The 14787-nt window shown below is 41.7% G+C and overlaps 1 pseudogene across 1 annotated transcript; it reads left to right on the top strand.

Moving 5' to 3' along the window:
• The first annotated feature begins 4232 nt into the window (after nucleotides 1-4232).
• Nucleotides 4233-4817, top strand: LOC126954812 (40S ribosomal protein S19-like; annotated as a pseudogene). The gene has a single exon (XR_007725723.1). The product of XR_007725723.1 is annotated as a 40S ribosomal protein S19-like (transcript).
• The last annotated feature ends 9970 nt before the right edge of the window (nucleotides 4818-14787 follow it).

The raw sequence follows: 14787 nt of genomic DNA, 5'->3' as shown, positions 1-14787 counted from the left end.
AGACAGTTTAACTTTCTCTCTTCCTATTTGAATACTCTATTTTTTCTCTTGCCTGATTGCCCTGACCAGAAATTCCAATACTATGTTGAATAGGAGTGGTGAGAGAGGGCATCCTTGTCTTGTGCTGGTTTTCAAGGGGAATGCTTCCAGCTTTTGCCTGTTCAGTATGATATTGTTGTGGGTTTGTCATAAATGCCTTTTATTATTTTGAGGTATGTTCCATCAATACCTAGTTTATTGAGAGTTTTTAACATGAAGGGATGCTGAATTTTACTGAAGGCCTTTTCTGCATCTATTGAGATAATCATGTGATTTTTGTCTGTAGTTCTGTTTATGTGATGAATTATGTTTATTGATTTGCATACACTGAACCAGCCTTGCATCCTGGGGATGAAGCAAACTTGATCATGGTAGGTAAGCTTTTTGATTTGCTGCTGGATTTAGTTTGCTAGTATTTTATTGAGGATTTTTGCATCAATGTTCATCAGGGATATTGACCTGAAGTTTTCTTTTTTTGTTGTATCTCTGCCAGGTATTGGTATCAGAATGATGCTGGCCTCATAAAATGAGTTAGGGAGGATATTCTCCTTTTCAGTTGTTTGGAATAATTTCAGAAGAAATGGTACCAGCTTCTCTTTATACTTCTGGTAGAATTCAACTGTAAATCCATCTGGTCCTGGGCTTTTTTTGGTTGGTTGGCTATTTCTTACTGCCTCAATTTCAGAACTTGTTATTGTTCTATTCAGGAATTCAACTTCTTCCTGGTTCAGTCATGGGAGGGTGTATATATGCAGGAATTTATCCATCTCTTCTAAATTTTCTAGTTTATTCACATAGAGGTGTTTATAGTATTCTCTAATGGTTGCTTGCATTTCTGTGGGGTCAGTGGTGATATCTCCTTTATAATTTTTTATTGTGTCTATTTGATTCTCCTCTCTTTTCTTGTTTGCTACTCTAGCTAGTAGTCTATTTTATTAATTTTTTCAAAAAACCGGCTCCCGGGTTAGTTGATTTTTTTTAAGGATTTTTCGTGTCTCCATCTCCTTCAGTTCCAGTCTGATTTTGGTTATTTCTTGTCTTCTTCTAGCTTTAGGGTTTGTTTGCTCTCAGTTCTCTAGTTCTTTTAGTTGTGATGTCAATTTGAGATCTTTCTAGCTTTTTGTTGTGGACATTTACTGCTATACGTTTCCCTCTTAACACTGCTTTAGCTGCATCCCAGAGATTCTGGAACATTGTCTTTTTGTTCTCCTTGGTTTCAAAGAACTTCTTGATTTCTGCCTTAATTTCATTAATCACCAAGGAGACATTCAGGACAAGTTGTTTAGTTTCCATGTAGTTGTGTGGTTTTGGGTGAGTTTTTAAATCTTGAGTTCTAATTTGATTGTGCTTGGTCTGCGAGACTGTTTGTTATGATTTCAGTTCTTACGCATTTGCTGAGGAGTGTTTTACTTCCAATTATGTGATCAATTTTAGAGTTAGTGCCACGTGGCACTGAGAAGAATGTATATTCTGTTGTTTTTAGTGGAAAGTTCTGTAGGTATCTATCAGGTCCACTTGATGTACAGCTGAGTCTAAGTCCTGAGTCTCTTTGTTAATTTTCTGTCTCAATGATCTGTTTAATATTGACAGTGGGGTGTTAAATTCTCCCAGTATTATTGTGTGAGAGTCTAAGTCTCTTTGTACGTCTCTATGAACTAGTTTTATGAATCTGGGTGCTCCTGTGTTGGGTGAATATATATTTAGGATAGTTAGCTCTTCTTGTTGAATTAAACCCTTTACCATTATGTAATGCCCTTCTTAATCTTTTTTGATCTTTGTTAGTTTAAAATCTGTTGTGTCAGAAACCAGGATTGCAATTCCTGCTTTTTTCTGCTTTTCATTTGCTTGGTAAATTTCCTTTCATCTCTTTATTTTGAGCCTATGTGTGTCTTTGCATGTGAGATGGGTCTCTTGAATACAGCACCTGATGGGTCTTGACTCTTTATCCAGCTTGCCATTTTGTGTCTTTTAATTGGGGCATTTAGCCCATTTACATTTAAGGTTAATATTGTTATGTGTGAATTTTATCCTGTCATCATGATGCTAGCTGGCTATTTTGCATATTTATTGATGTATATGCTTCATAGTGTCATTGGTTTTTGTACTTCAGTGTGTTTTTGTAGTGGCCGTTAATGGTTTTTCCTTTCCATATTTAGTGCTTCCTTCAAGAGCTCTTGCAAGGCAGGCCTGGAGGTGATGAATTGCCTCAGGATTTGGTTGTCTGAAAAGGATTTTATTTCTCTTTCACTTATGAAGCTTAATTTAGGCAGATATGAAATTCTGGGTTGGAAATTCTTTTCCTTAAGAATGTGGAATATTGGGCCCCAATCTCTTCTGGCTTCTAGGGTTTCTGCTGAGAGGTCCACGATTAGACTGATGGCCTTCTTTTTGTAGGTGACCTGGTCTTTCTATCTGGCTGTGCTTAACATTTTTTCCTTCATTTTGACCTTGGAGGTAAATAAATATGTGTCTTGGGGTTGATCTTCTCATGGAGTATATTACAGGAATTCTCTGGATTTTCTGAATTGGAATGTTAGCCTGTCTTGCTAGGTTGGGGAAGTTCTCCTGGATGATATCCTGAAGTATGTTTTCCAACTTGGTTCCATTCTTCCTGTCTCTTTCAGGTACTCCAGTCAGTTGTAGGTTTGATCTTTTTCCATGATCCCATAGTTCTTGGAGATTTTGTTTGTTCCTTTTCATTCTTTTTTTTTTTTTTCTAATTTTGTCTGCCTGTCTCATTTCAACAAGATAGTCTTCAAGCTCTGAAATTCTTTCCTCCACTTGCTCTATTTGGCTAATGATATTTGTGGCTGCATTGTGAAGTTCCCGTGTTGTTTTTCAGCTCCATCAGGTCATTTATGTTCCTCTCTAAACTGCTTATTCTGGTAACAACTCCTGTATTGTTTTAGCATGGTCCTTAGCTTCTTTGCGTTGGGTTAGAACATGCTCTTTTAGCTTAGTGAAGTTTGTTATTACCCACCTTCTGAAGCCTGCTTCTGTCAAATTTATGCATCTCAGCCTCTGCCCAAATTTGTGCCCTTGGTGGAGAGGCGTTGCAATCATTTGAAGGAGAAGAGGCACTCTGGATTTTTTAGTTTTCAGCAATTTTTCATTGATTCTCATCTTTGTGAGTTAATCTAGCTTCTATCTTTGAGGCTGCTGAACTTGGGATGGGGTTTTTGTGGGGACTTTTTTGTTGATGCCATTGTTGTTGTTGTTTTCTGTTTGCTTGTTTCTCTTTTAACAGTCAGGCCCTTCTTCCATAGGGCTGCTGCAGTTTGCTGGGGGTCCACTCCAGACCCTATTTTCCTGGGTCCCTCCTGGACCTGAAGGTGTCAACAGTGGAGGCTGCAGAAGAGCAAAGATGGCTGCCTGCTCCTTTCTCTGGGAGCTCTGTCCCAGAGGGGCACCAACTTAATACTAGCAGGAATGCTCTTGCATAAGGTGTCTGGCAACCTCTGTTGAGAAGTCTCACCCAGTCAGGAGGTACAGGATCAGAGACCTGTTTAACAAAGCCCTCTGGCTGCCCCCTTAGCGGAGATGGTGCACTGTGCTGTGGGGAAGCCCACTCATCTGGACTGCCTGGATTTCTCAGAGCCAGCTGGCAGAAAGACTGAGTCAGCTGATCCAGAGACCGTGACCATCCCTCTCCACATGAGGCTTCGTCCCAGGAAGATTAGAGTTTTGTCCATAAACACCTGGCTGGAGTTGCTGAAATTCCCGCAGGGAGGCCCCACCTAGTGAGGAGGGATAGGTCAGGGGTCCGGCCTAAAGAGGCAGTCTGGCCACAATCGACCACAACCACTGTGCTGCACTGTGGAAAATTCCTCATGGATCCAAATTGCAGACTAGAGCTGCAGTGGTGACTGCTGCCCCTCCCCCAAGCAGCTCAGTCATCTTAGGCCAAAGGCAGCCGTAGGGATGATGGCTCCCCGCCTCCCCCAACCCGGAACTCAGTAGCTCAGTAGTCTTCAGCAGTCTCCAGCTGAGTGGTCACTGAGAATCTGTACAGCTCTGTGCTTGGGACCCAAGGCCCTGGTGGCATGGGCTCACAAGGGGGACCTTCTGATCTGCAGCTTGCACAGATCCATGGAAAAAGTGTGGTTTTCTGTGATAAAATATTTTAAATGGTCCATTTGCAAGGCATGATAAATCTAAGTATGGCAGCCAGTCTGCAAATGTGACAAACCGCATGGCTCATGCACCTAGAAGGTCACAATAAGCGAACAGAATGTAGAGGAGGGTCAACCCATAAGAGAGAAGAAAGTTCCCTTTCCCCTGACTGGCAGCGCGAGGCCGCATGATGCCTGGAGTTACTGTAAAAGACATGAACCAGCAGGAGTTCGTCAGAGCTCTGGCAACCTTCCTCAAAAAGTCCAGGAAGCTGAAAGTCCCCGAATGGGTGGACACCGTCAAGCTAGCCAAGCACAAAGAGCTTGCTCCCCATGATGAGAACTGGTTCTACACACGAGCTGCTTCCACAGCGCGGCACCTCTACCTCCGGGGTGGCGCTGGGGTTGGCTCCATGACCAAGATCTATGGGGGACGTCAGAGAAACGGCGTCACGCCCAGCCACGTCAGCCAAGGCTCCAAGAGTGTGGCTCGCCGAGTCCTCCAAGCCCTGGAGGGGCTGAAAATGGTGGAAAAGGACCAAGATGGGGGCCGCAAACTGACACCTCAGGGACAGAGAGATCTGGACAGAATTGCCGGGCAGGTGGCAGCTGCCAACAAGAAGCATTAGAACAAACCATGCTGGGTTAATAAATTGCCTCATTCGTTAAAAAAAAAAAGAAAAGAAAAGAAAGAAAAAAGAGAGAGAGAGAAGACAGTTTCGTTATTGGGAAATCAAAACTGAAGCGGAGAAGGGGACGGGGTATAACCTTATAAGAGGGATAATGAAACTTGGGTGACATCTGGGAAGATTGTAACCCCATAGTACTCAACAAACGAGGAACTGGGGGAGGGACTTGCTGCTAGGAGATAAATTACCTGTTGCGACTGCCCTGGATGTGCCTGCTCACCAGACACCCACTCTTGCAAGACTGTTATTAAAAGTCTCACTTGCGCTGTTCTTCATGCCTCTAAGTCCATTCTTTGGGTTTAGACGGGTGGGAGCTCCCCTTACCCCATGTGGCTCCCAGGTGGACTGTCGCACCACCCTGCTTTTACCCGCCTCCATGGGTCCCACCAACCTCCTAGCCAGTCCCAAGAAGAGAACCTGGATACCTCAGTTGCCGTTTTTCTTCTCAGTGGGAGCTTCCGACTGCAGCTGTTTCTAGTCAGCCATCTTGGCCCCTGGAAATGTTTTTATCTTGATCATGGTTCTGGTTTCACAAGTGAAGACATTTGTGAAAGACCATTAAATTGTACAGCTCATTGTATGTGGATTATCCTTCACACAGTAATAAAAAATGATTTACCATTTCACATGGATCAGATTTGGGGAAATTTTAAACCCTGACAATTGGTACAGTCCTTTTTTTTTTTTTTTTTTTTTTTGAGGTAGGGTCTCACTTTGTCACCCAAGCTAGAGTGCAGTGGTGCAATCTTGGCTCACTGAAGCCTCCACCTCGCAGGTTCAAGTGATCCTCCTGCCTCAGCCCCCAAAGTAGCTAGGACTAAAGGCACCCACCATCACACCTGGCTAAGTTTTTTTGTATTTTTAGTAGAAACAGGGTTTCACCGTGTTGCGCAGGCTGTTCTCAAGCTCCTGAACTCAAGTGATCTACCTACCTCAGCCTCATTCTGGAGAGCAATATCTGGTACAACTGAAGGTGCAAATACCCTGTGGTACTAATGCATGCAAGCAGACATATGCAAGGTTGTTCCATGCCGTGGTGTTTATAACACTGAAACATTGAGAACAACCTGAAGATCTGTCAGCGGAAAATGGATAAGTAAATTGTGTGCTCATACAATGGAAGACTATAGAACAGTGAAAATAAATCAACTATAGCTACATGTATCAAATTGTGTACGTAAACCTCAAAACAATGTTGAAGGAAAAAACTTGCACAAATATTTAACCATATCACTCATGTAAATACAAAGCAATACTATCTGTTGCTTTTTGACATTTGCATATATGTAAGTATATAAATACGTGGACAGGAATGGTTTCCTTCTTCAGAATTGTGATTACCTCTGGGCTAGGACAGTATGGAAGCAGACCCAAAGGGTACCAAAATATAAAGTTTTAAGTATAAAAGTATAAAATGTTATTTCTGGGCTGTACGCAGTGGCTCATGCCTGTAATCCCAGCACTTTGGGAGGGAGGCAGGCAGATCGCTTGAGCCCAGGAGTTCAAGACCAGCCTGGACAACATGGTGAAACCCTGTTTCTACCAAAAATACAAAAAATTAGCTGGGCATGGTGGTGTGCACCTGTGGTCTGAGCTACTCAGGAGGCTGATATGGGAGAATCACCTGAGCCTAGGAGGCAGAGGCAGAGGTTTCAGTGATCAGTAATTATGCCACTATACTCCAGTCTGGGTGACACAACAAGACCCCTTCTCAAACACAAACAAAAAACCCACAGATGTCCAGCTTGATCAACGTGGTGAAAGCCTGTTTCTACTAAAAATACAAAAATTGGCCAGGTGTGGTGGCACATGCTTGTAATCCTAGATACTTGGGACACTAAGGAGAATCGCTTGAACTGGCGTTGGAGATGGCAGTGAGCCGAGATTGCACCACTGCACTCCAGCCTGGGCAACAGAGCAAGACTCCATCTCAAAAAACCAAAAACAAAAACAAATTTATTTCTTAAAGTTAAAAAAGATATCTGAAGCAAATATGACAAGATGTCCACATTTGTTAAAATCCGAGTGGTAGGTAAATGTTTTTATATTCTGTTATTTTCCAAGTTGCAATTATTATACTGTTTCAAAAAGCCTGTGTAATATGAAAGAGCACATTTACCTGAATGTTTTGTTTGCCAGCTTTATTAGATTGTGAGGACTGCCATTACAAAATACCACAGCCTGGGTGGCTTAAACAACAGAAATTTATTTTCTCACCGTTCTGGAGGCTGGAAGTCCAAGACCAAGGAGACAACTGCTGTATGTCCGTATCCTCACAGAGTCTTTTCTCTGCATGCACATCCCTGCTGTCTCTTTCTCTTCTTACAAGGACCCCAGCCATATTGAATTAGGGCTCCACCCTTCCGACCTCCTTTAACTCTAAAGGCCCTGTCTCCAATTACAGTCACACTGGAGATTAGGGCTTCAAAATATGAACTTGAGGAGGACATGATTCAGCCATAACACCACCCAAAGTATTATATAAAAGTTGTAAGCACCTGTGTATGCATTAGCCAGTACCCCTTCTTAGTCATATCCCAGATGGAAGATTGAGATAGGACAAGGATCTTGAAACTATCGAGTCTTCAACCCACCTATAAACCCTTCCTAAAGTGAATCTGAGAGGTTTTTACTTACGCGTAGGAACTTTTCAACCTGCATTTGCAGTACCTATTTTGACTATTGAGATCAAGTTGTTTCTTATTACTGGGCTCATGGTTCTATTCTACAGAGTTGTGAACCAGAACAGCTCATTTTTCAATTATGACAGGTATATGAATTTGTTGCAGCCCTTGTGTATTTCCTAAAATTCCCACTCCTGAATGGATAACAGTTTGTATGATAGATACGATTCACTCATTGAATTCAACAAACATTGGGTGCTCATTGTGTGCCAGATTCTCAAAACACTGGTAGGAATGCAAAAATCAGTAAAATACAGCTTCATTTCTGGGATTCACTCCTCAAATACTGTTCAAAGTGAGGGAGGGGAAGCTGAAAATGGTAATAGATCTAAAGTCAGATGTCTTCTAGGGAATAATATCCTAATCCTTGCTCTTACATGTTTTATACCTGCATATTTCTACCTTTGCCTCATAGATGATAAATTCCTTGCATATAAGGAAAAGAACCTAAATGTTCTATACACCAAATGCTTATTGACTCTCTTTAATGTGAACTCTCTACATTTTTCTTATTTATAATAGAAACATATTTTCAGTGTCTGGATTTCTCATGTATTGTGGAGGGCGAAGTTTTCATTCAACCTCTTGATATGTTTAATCAGGTCCTTGGCACTGGGGAGTAGATAGTCTCCAAAGATGGCCCCTATCAATTCCTTCCCTTTTTGTAAGCATGAGTTGTTTCATTCATCATGAAGTGGGATCTACCTCTGCTCACCTTCCACTTGGGCTGGCCTTGCAGCTTGCTTTAACGTTACCCTTTAAGAAACCACGGAGCCTCCACTGTCACCCTGGGAAGTCAGCAGCCATGTGTGAAGTCTAGTTACCCAGAGCCCACTGTGCTAGGAGGAAGTCCAGACTAGTCTCATGGAGAGGCCATGTTGGAAGAGAAAGAGAATGTCATTCTCCACTTACTACAACATCATCTCTACTAAGAAAATTAACACGCCGGGCGCAGTGGCTCACGCCTGTAATCCCAGCACTTTAGAAGGCTGAGGCAGGCGGATCACGAGGTCAAGAGATCGAGGCCATCCTGGCCAACATGGTGAAACCCTGTCTCTACTAAAAATACAAAAATTAGCTGGGCGTGGTGGCACGTGCCTATATCTCCAGCTACTCTGGAGGTTGAGGCAGGAGAATCGCTTGAACCTGGGAGGTGGAGGTGGCAGTGAGCTGGGATCATGCCACTGCACTCCAGCCTGGTGACAGAGCAAGACTCTGTCAAAAAAAAAAAAAGAAAGAAAATTAACAAAAAATTCCCACTCTACTATATAGACCGTATTAAAATTTCTTCAGTTATTCACCAAATACATATTTTACAGCTAGATTTTTTTGTGTGTGTTGGGATCCAATGAAATTTTATACAATGCATTTTGTTTGATCTTTTTCTTTTTTTCTTATTTTTGAGATGGAGTCTCGCTCTGTCACTGAAGCTGGAGTGCAGTGGCGTGATCTCAGCTCACTGCAACCTCCATCTCCCTGGTTCAAACCTCCCAGGTTCAAGCGATTCTGCCGAGTAGCTGGGATTACAGGCACGTGCCACCACATCTGGCTAATTTTTTTGTATTTTTAGTAGAGACAGGGTTTCGCTATGTTGGCCAGGCTGGTCTTGAACTCCTAACCTCAAATGATCCACCCACCTCGGCCTTCCAAAGTGCTGGGATTATACGCATGAGCCACCGGGCCCGGCCTTGTTTTATCTTTTAATCTAGAACAGTTCCTTTGCTTTCCTCTGACATTAACATTTGGAATATTCTTGGTTCTGGATTTGTATAATTATCTCTTCTTGATGTGCAACTTGATCCTGTAATCTATATTCTATAAACTGGAAGTGACATCTAAAAGCTTAAATAGGTACCGGTTAAATATTTCTGGCAAAGTATTTCATTAATGGTGCTATAAACTGAATATCGCCTTTACACCAGGAGTTAGATAAGAGATCTTTAATTTTGATTGAGTAATTCATCATGGTAGAGAAGTCCCAAAGGATCCAGAGAGCTGTAGCAGCAGGAGCTCTGTTCACAATCATAAAATATTCCTGTCTGTGTAGTACTGTTAGATCTTTCCCCCACTTCTTTGAAAACTTAGTTCTTGTCCCAGCTTCACCAATGAATTGTTTTTATTTAGCTCTTTTTAAATGATGATGGTGTTTTGATTTTCTCTTTTAAATTGACAAGTTAAAATTGTATATACTTATGGTGTACAATATTATGTTTTGGTATATGTACACGTTGTGAAATGGCTAAATTTTTTTTTTTTTTGAGATAGAGTCTTGCTCTGTCACCCAGGCTAGAGTACAGTGGCACGATCTTGGCTCACTGCAAACCTCCACCTCCCGGGTTCAAATGACTCTCCTGCCTCAGCCTCCTGAGTAGCTGGGATAACAGGTGTGTGCCACCACACCTGGCTAATTTTTGTATTTTAAGTAGAGACAGGGTTTCACCATGTTGGTCAGGCTGGTCTTGAACTCTTGACCTCAGGTGATCCACCCGCCTTGGCCTCCCAAAGTGCTGGGATTACAGGTGTGAGCCACCGCGCCTGGCCATTAAGCTTTTACCATATGCATTAGCTCACTTTTGTGTGTGTGTGTGTGTGGTGAGAACATTTAAAATCCACTCCCTTAGCAATTTGCTTTTTGATCTTTTTTTTTTTTTTTTTTTTTTTTTTTTTTTTCAAAGACAGGGTCTAGCTCTGCAGCCCAGACCGGAGTGCAGTGGCGAGATCCTGGTTCACTGCAGACTTGACCTCCTAGGATCAAGGGATACTTTTACTTCAGCCTCCTGAGTACCTGAGACTACAGGTGCACGTCACCATGCCCAGCTAATTTTTATTTTTTTAAAAAATAAAGACAGGATCTTTCTGTGTTGTTCAGGCTGGTCTTGAATTGCTGGCCTCAGGTAATCCTCCCACTCCAGCCTCCCAAAGTGCTGGGATCATAGGTGTGAGCCACTGTGCCAGGCTGAGCAATTTTCAAGTATACAATACAGTATTGCTGGGTATAGTGGCTTTCACCTGTAATTCTAGCACTTTAAGAGTCCAGATGGGCAGATAGCTTGAGCCCAGGAGTTTGAGACCAGCCTGGGGAACATGGTGAAACCTCGTCTCCGAAACATTTTTTAAAATACAAAAGTTAGCTGGGTGCAGTGGCACATGCCTACAGTCCCAGCTACTCAGGAGGCTGAGATGGGAGGATCACTTGAGTCAAAGAGGTTGAGGTTGCAGTGGGCTAGGATCACACCACTGTACTCCAGCCTGGGTGACAGAACAAGACCCTGTTTCAAAACAGAACAGAACAGAAGAAACAAACAAAAACCAAACAACATAGTACACAAACTGCAGTTACAAGATGTGCAGTAGACATTTTGAACTTACTCCTCCTATCTAACTGAAATTTTGTGTCCTTTGACCGACATCTCCCCGCAGCCACTGCTAACTACTGTTCTTCTTTTTGTTTTTATGAGATCAATTTTTTTTTTTTACATTCCACATATAAGTGGGATTATGCCGTATTTGTCTTTTTGTGCCTGACATATTTCAGTTAGTATGATGTTCTCCAGGTTCATTCATGTTACAAATAACAGGATTTTCTTCTTTCTTGAGACTGAATGGCATTTCATTGTGTATTATGCCACCTTTTCTTTATTCATCTTCCATTGATGGACACTTGGGTTGATTCCATACCTTGGCTATTATGAATAGTTCTGCAATTAACATGGGAGTGCAGATAACTCTTTGACATACTGATTTCATTTCCTTTAGATATATACCCGGCAGTGGGATTGCTAGATCATATGGTAGTTCTATTTTTAAGTTTTGGAGGAATTCCTATACTGTTTTCCATAGTGGCTGTACTAATTTACATTCTCACCAACAGTGTACGTGGGTTCCCTTCTCCCCACATCTTTCCATCACTTGCAGTTCTAATTTGCATTTCTCTGATGACTAATCATGTTGAGCATTTTTTCATACACTTGTTGGCCATGTATGTCTTCTTTTGAGAAACGTCTATTCAGATCCTTTGCCATTTTAAAATCAGATTGTTTACTTGTTACTGAGTTGTTTGAGTTCCTGATATATTTTGGCTATTCAGACCTTATCAGATGTATTGTTTGTAAATATATTCTCCCATTCTGCAGGTTGTCTCTTCACTCTGTTGATTGTTTCCTTTGCTCTGAAAGGCTTTTTAGTTTGATGGAATCCTTTTTATCTATTTTTGCTTTTGTCGCCTGTGCGTTTGGGGTTACACACAAAAACTTATTGCCTTGACCAGCGTCATGGAACTTTTCCCCTATGTTTTCCTTCTGTAGTTTTACAGTTTCGGAACTTATATTTTAAATATTTATCCATTTGGAGTTGATTTTTGGTATATAGTGTGAGGTGAGAGTCTGCCTTCATTCTTCTTCATTGGATATCCAGTTTTCCCAGTGCCATTTATCGAAGAGACTGCCCTTTCCCCATTGTGTGTTCCTGGCATCTTTGCCAAAAATCCATTGACCACAAATGTGTGGCTTTCTCTCTGGGCTCTCTATCCGGTTTCATTGGTCTGTGCATCTGTTTTTATGCCAGTACCATGCTCTTTTGATTTTCATCAAGCAAACCTACTACTCTTTTCACAATATCAAAAGAATATTGTCATGATTGATACTAATTAAGGATAAAATCTCAGGGGAACAAAATACATAACATGCAACAATGTAGTATTTGACTTCTAATCTGTGAGTTCTCATTCACTAATGTGAGCTATTTTGCTTTTACCCAGTGTTTCTCATAAGAAGATTCCTAAATATTGTGAGCCTATTGCTTGAATGGTTAAAAATACATAACAAAAATACATTTATCTAGGCAAACTGCATTATTAATCAGCATCATTTTGTTTACTAATTTTTAACCTACTTCAGAAACCATATAAAGAGTTCTTCAATGAAATAAATCCTTAAGCTTTAAAGTTTTTATTCTACCACTAAGCAAATGACAATCGATTTAACTTTTGTCACTTAAAAATACTGTAAACTTACTTACTTTATGTTCTGAATATTGTCTGTCTTCAATAAGTGGATGGAAAGTATGTACAATTCTGTTTTGAGTTTGGGTTTTGGGATAGGCATCTGAGTTTAAATCTTGGTTCTGCCCTCTGTTAGTTTCATGTCTTAGGGCAGATCTTGCAATCTCCCACATCAGCTCTTTCTCCACATGTAAAAGACATGAGCAAATAGCTCATGGCGTTTGTACCAAGGATGAAATGAGGGTTGTTTTGTGAAAAATGTGGCACGAACGGTCTTGGTCTCCACTGAGCAGAGTCTGTGTGTTCACGGCACTTTTGGATCTTTGGTTTTAGATGATGAAATAAGGCGTACACCCGTGTTTATGGGTTTGGATTATTGCATAAAGTGAATATGTGTGCATGCAAATTTCTAGATTTGATGACATCTTTCTTGGAGCATGGTGACAAATTTAGAGTCATAAAGCTATTAAAGTTTTCTGTTCCATGGCATATATGGAGTTAATCTGGGGTTGAGAGGAAAAGGCACCTGAGGTCCCAAGCTAGAGACTGATCCAAACCTGACTCCAGGAGAGACCAAGTGACATTTCCAAATGTATTTGTTCAGAGTCCTGGCGCCTGGGTCTAGCCAGTGAAATGCTAACCTGGCAGTCAGTGGCTGGTGCTCTTGCATGTTCTCTCTGGGTTTTTTAAGATCTGGAAATTGAAAGCATGTGATTTCAAAAAGAAGCCGCTAATCTCTGTAAGCAAAGAGATGTGTTTATTTTCCCTTTGACTCCCAGAACTCTGCCTGCCCCAGAAGCTCTGGTTGCACAATTCCTACCTGACAGGTAAAGCTTCGGAAACTTCTGAGACTCGCAGAAGCAGCAGAAAAATCAAGTAGACTTGCCTTCCCCCAAGAGTCAGAACATTGTATAAACATCTTGGGCTGGGCTGATCCCATAGCCGATGGAACTGGTTTAACCAGGTGCTTCTGCCTGGACGCCAGTCTGGGAGAACAACACTGCCTTTGATCTCAGGGTGGCTTTGGGAACAATCTAGAAAGCTACTGTAGGCTTCAAGTGTTTGTTTTAAATTGCAGTACTTAAAGGTAACCAGGAACTACATTTAAACCCAAGTGCTAGTTTAAATCAGGGAAGTAACTGCCCTAGTATGACTTCTAAGCAATTTAACATCTAACTACACTTGCTATCCGTGTTGTCTGTGAGGAGTTGGAAATGCTTCATTCCCTGAATTTCTGGCTAAAGTCCTGCTCCTTCACTGGGACAGTATCCCCTTAATATGTCTTGAGGACAAACATTATTACCTTTACTTTAAGTTTCAAAAGTCTGAAACTTGGGACAAGTTGTCATGGTTGATGCAGAAATTTAATGTAATCCTTAGAGGAATGAAGTGGAAAAAGTCTTTGACTTTGAATGAAGAGATTAACTTGATTCTAGTGGTGGTTCTCCTTATAATTTGGGGCAGGTTATTTGAATTTCCTGTGCACGCATATGTATTGTATGTGTACATGTCTGTGTGTGTGCTTCCTTATTTCTTTCATGGTGCTATCACATGTGTCTTGGTATATCTTACTTTACTGGGTGCTAACTGTTGTCCGTGCTACACTGGACATCTCCTGTTTTCTCCTCCAAATCTACTCTCCATCCTTCCCTCCTGCCTTGTGCTCTGGGAGGCTGACTTTTATGCGGCACTTTTATGGACACTTCTCACTTCTGGTTGCTTTTTGCCAATAGGAGACACGCAGAAGAAAGATCTGTAGGCAGAAGGAGTGAGATTGAAGCATTTATCTCACCAGCTTCTGCCCAGTGGGCTTGTCGTGGTTGGCTGAGGCCCTCTACCAAAGGCCACAGCCGTTGTAGAGTTGCGTTTTCCATATACTTATTCTTTTTGGGTTCTAAGAAAGTTCCAGAAACTTCCAGGTCGCTTTGGCCTTGTAGACCTGGGGGTAGAAATGGCTCCCTGCTGTAATAGCCTTAAGATAATGCATGTTCTCTAAGTGGTTTATTTTAACTTGGCCCACAACCTGGCAAATTGTCCCTCTGTGAAATACCCCTCAATTAACCCACTTGAATGTGTCATCTGTGTCCTTTCAGCATCCTGAATGTCACACATGTGATCTTACTTAATTCTTTTTTTTTTTTTTTTTTTTTGAGGCGGAGTCTCGCTTGTCCCCCAGGCTGGAGTGCAGTGGCTCGATCTTGGCTTACTGCAAGCTCCACCTCCCGGGTTCACACCATTCTCCTCCCTCAGCCTCCCGAGTAGCT

Source organism: Macaca thibetana, chromosome 5, assembly GCF_024542745.1.
Source record: "Macaca thibetana thibetana isolate TM-01 chromosome 5, ASM2454274v1, whole genome shotgun sequence".
NCBI lineage: Eukaryota > Metazoa > Chordata > Mammalia > Primates > Cercopithecidae > Macaca > Macaca thibetana.
Note: the sequence above shows the minus strand (reverse complement) of the source record. Positions and strands in the feature narration are given on the sequence as shown.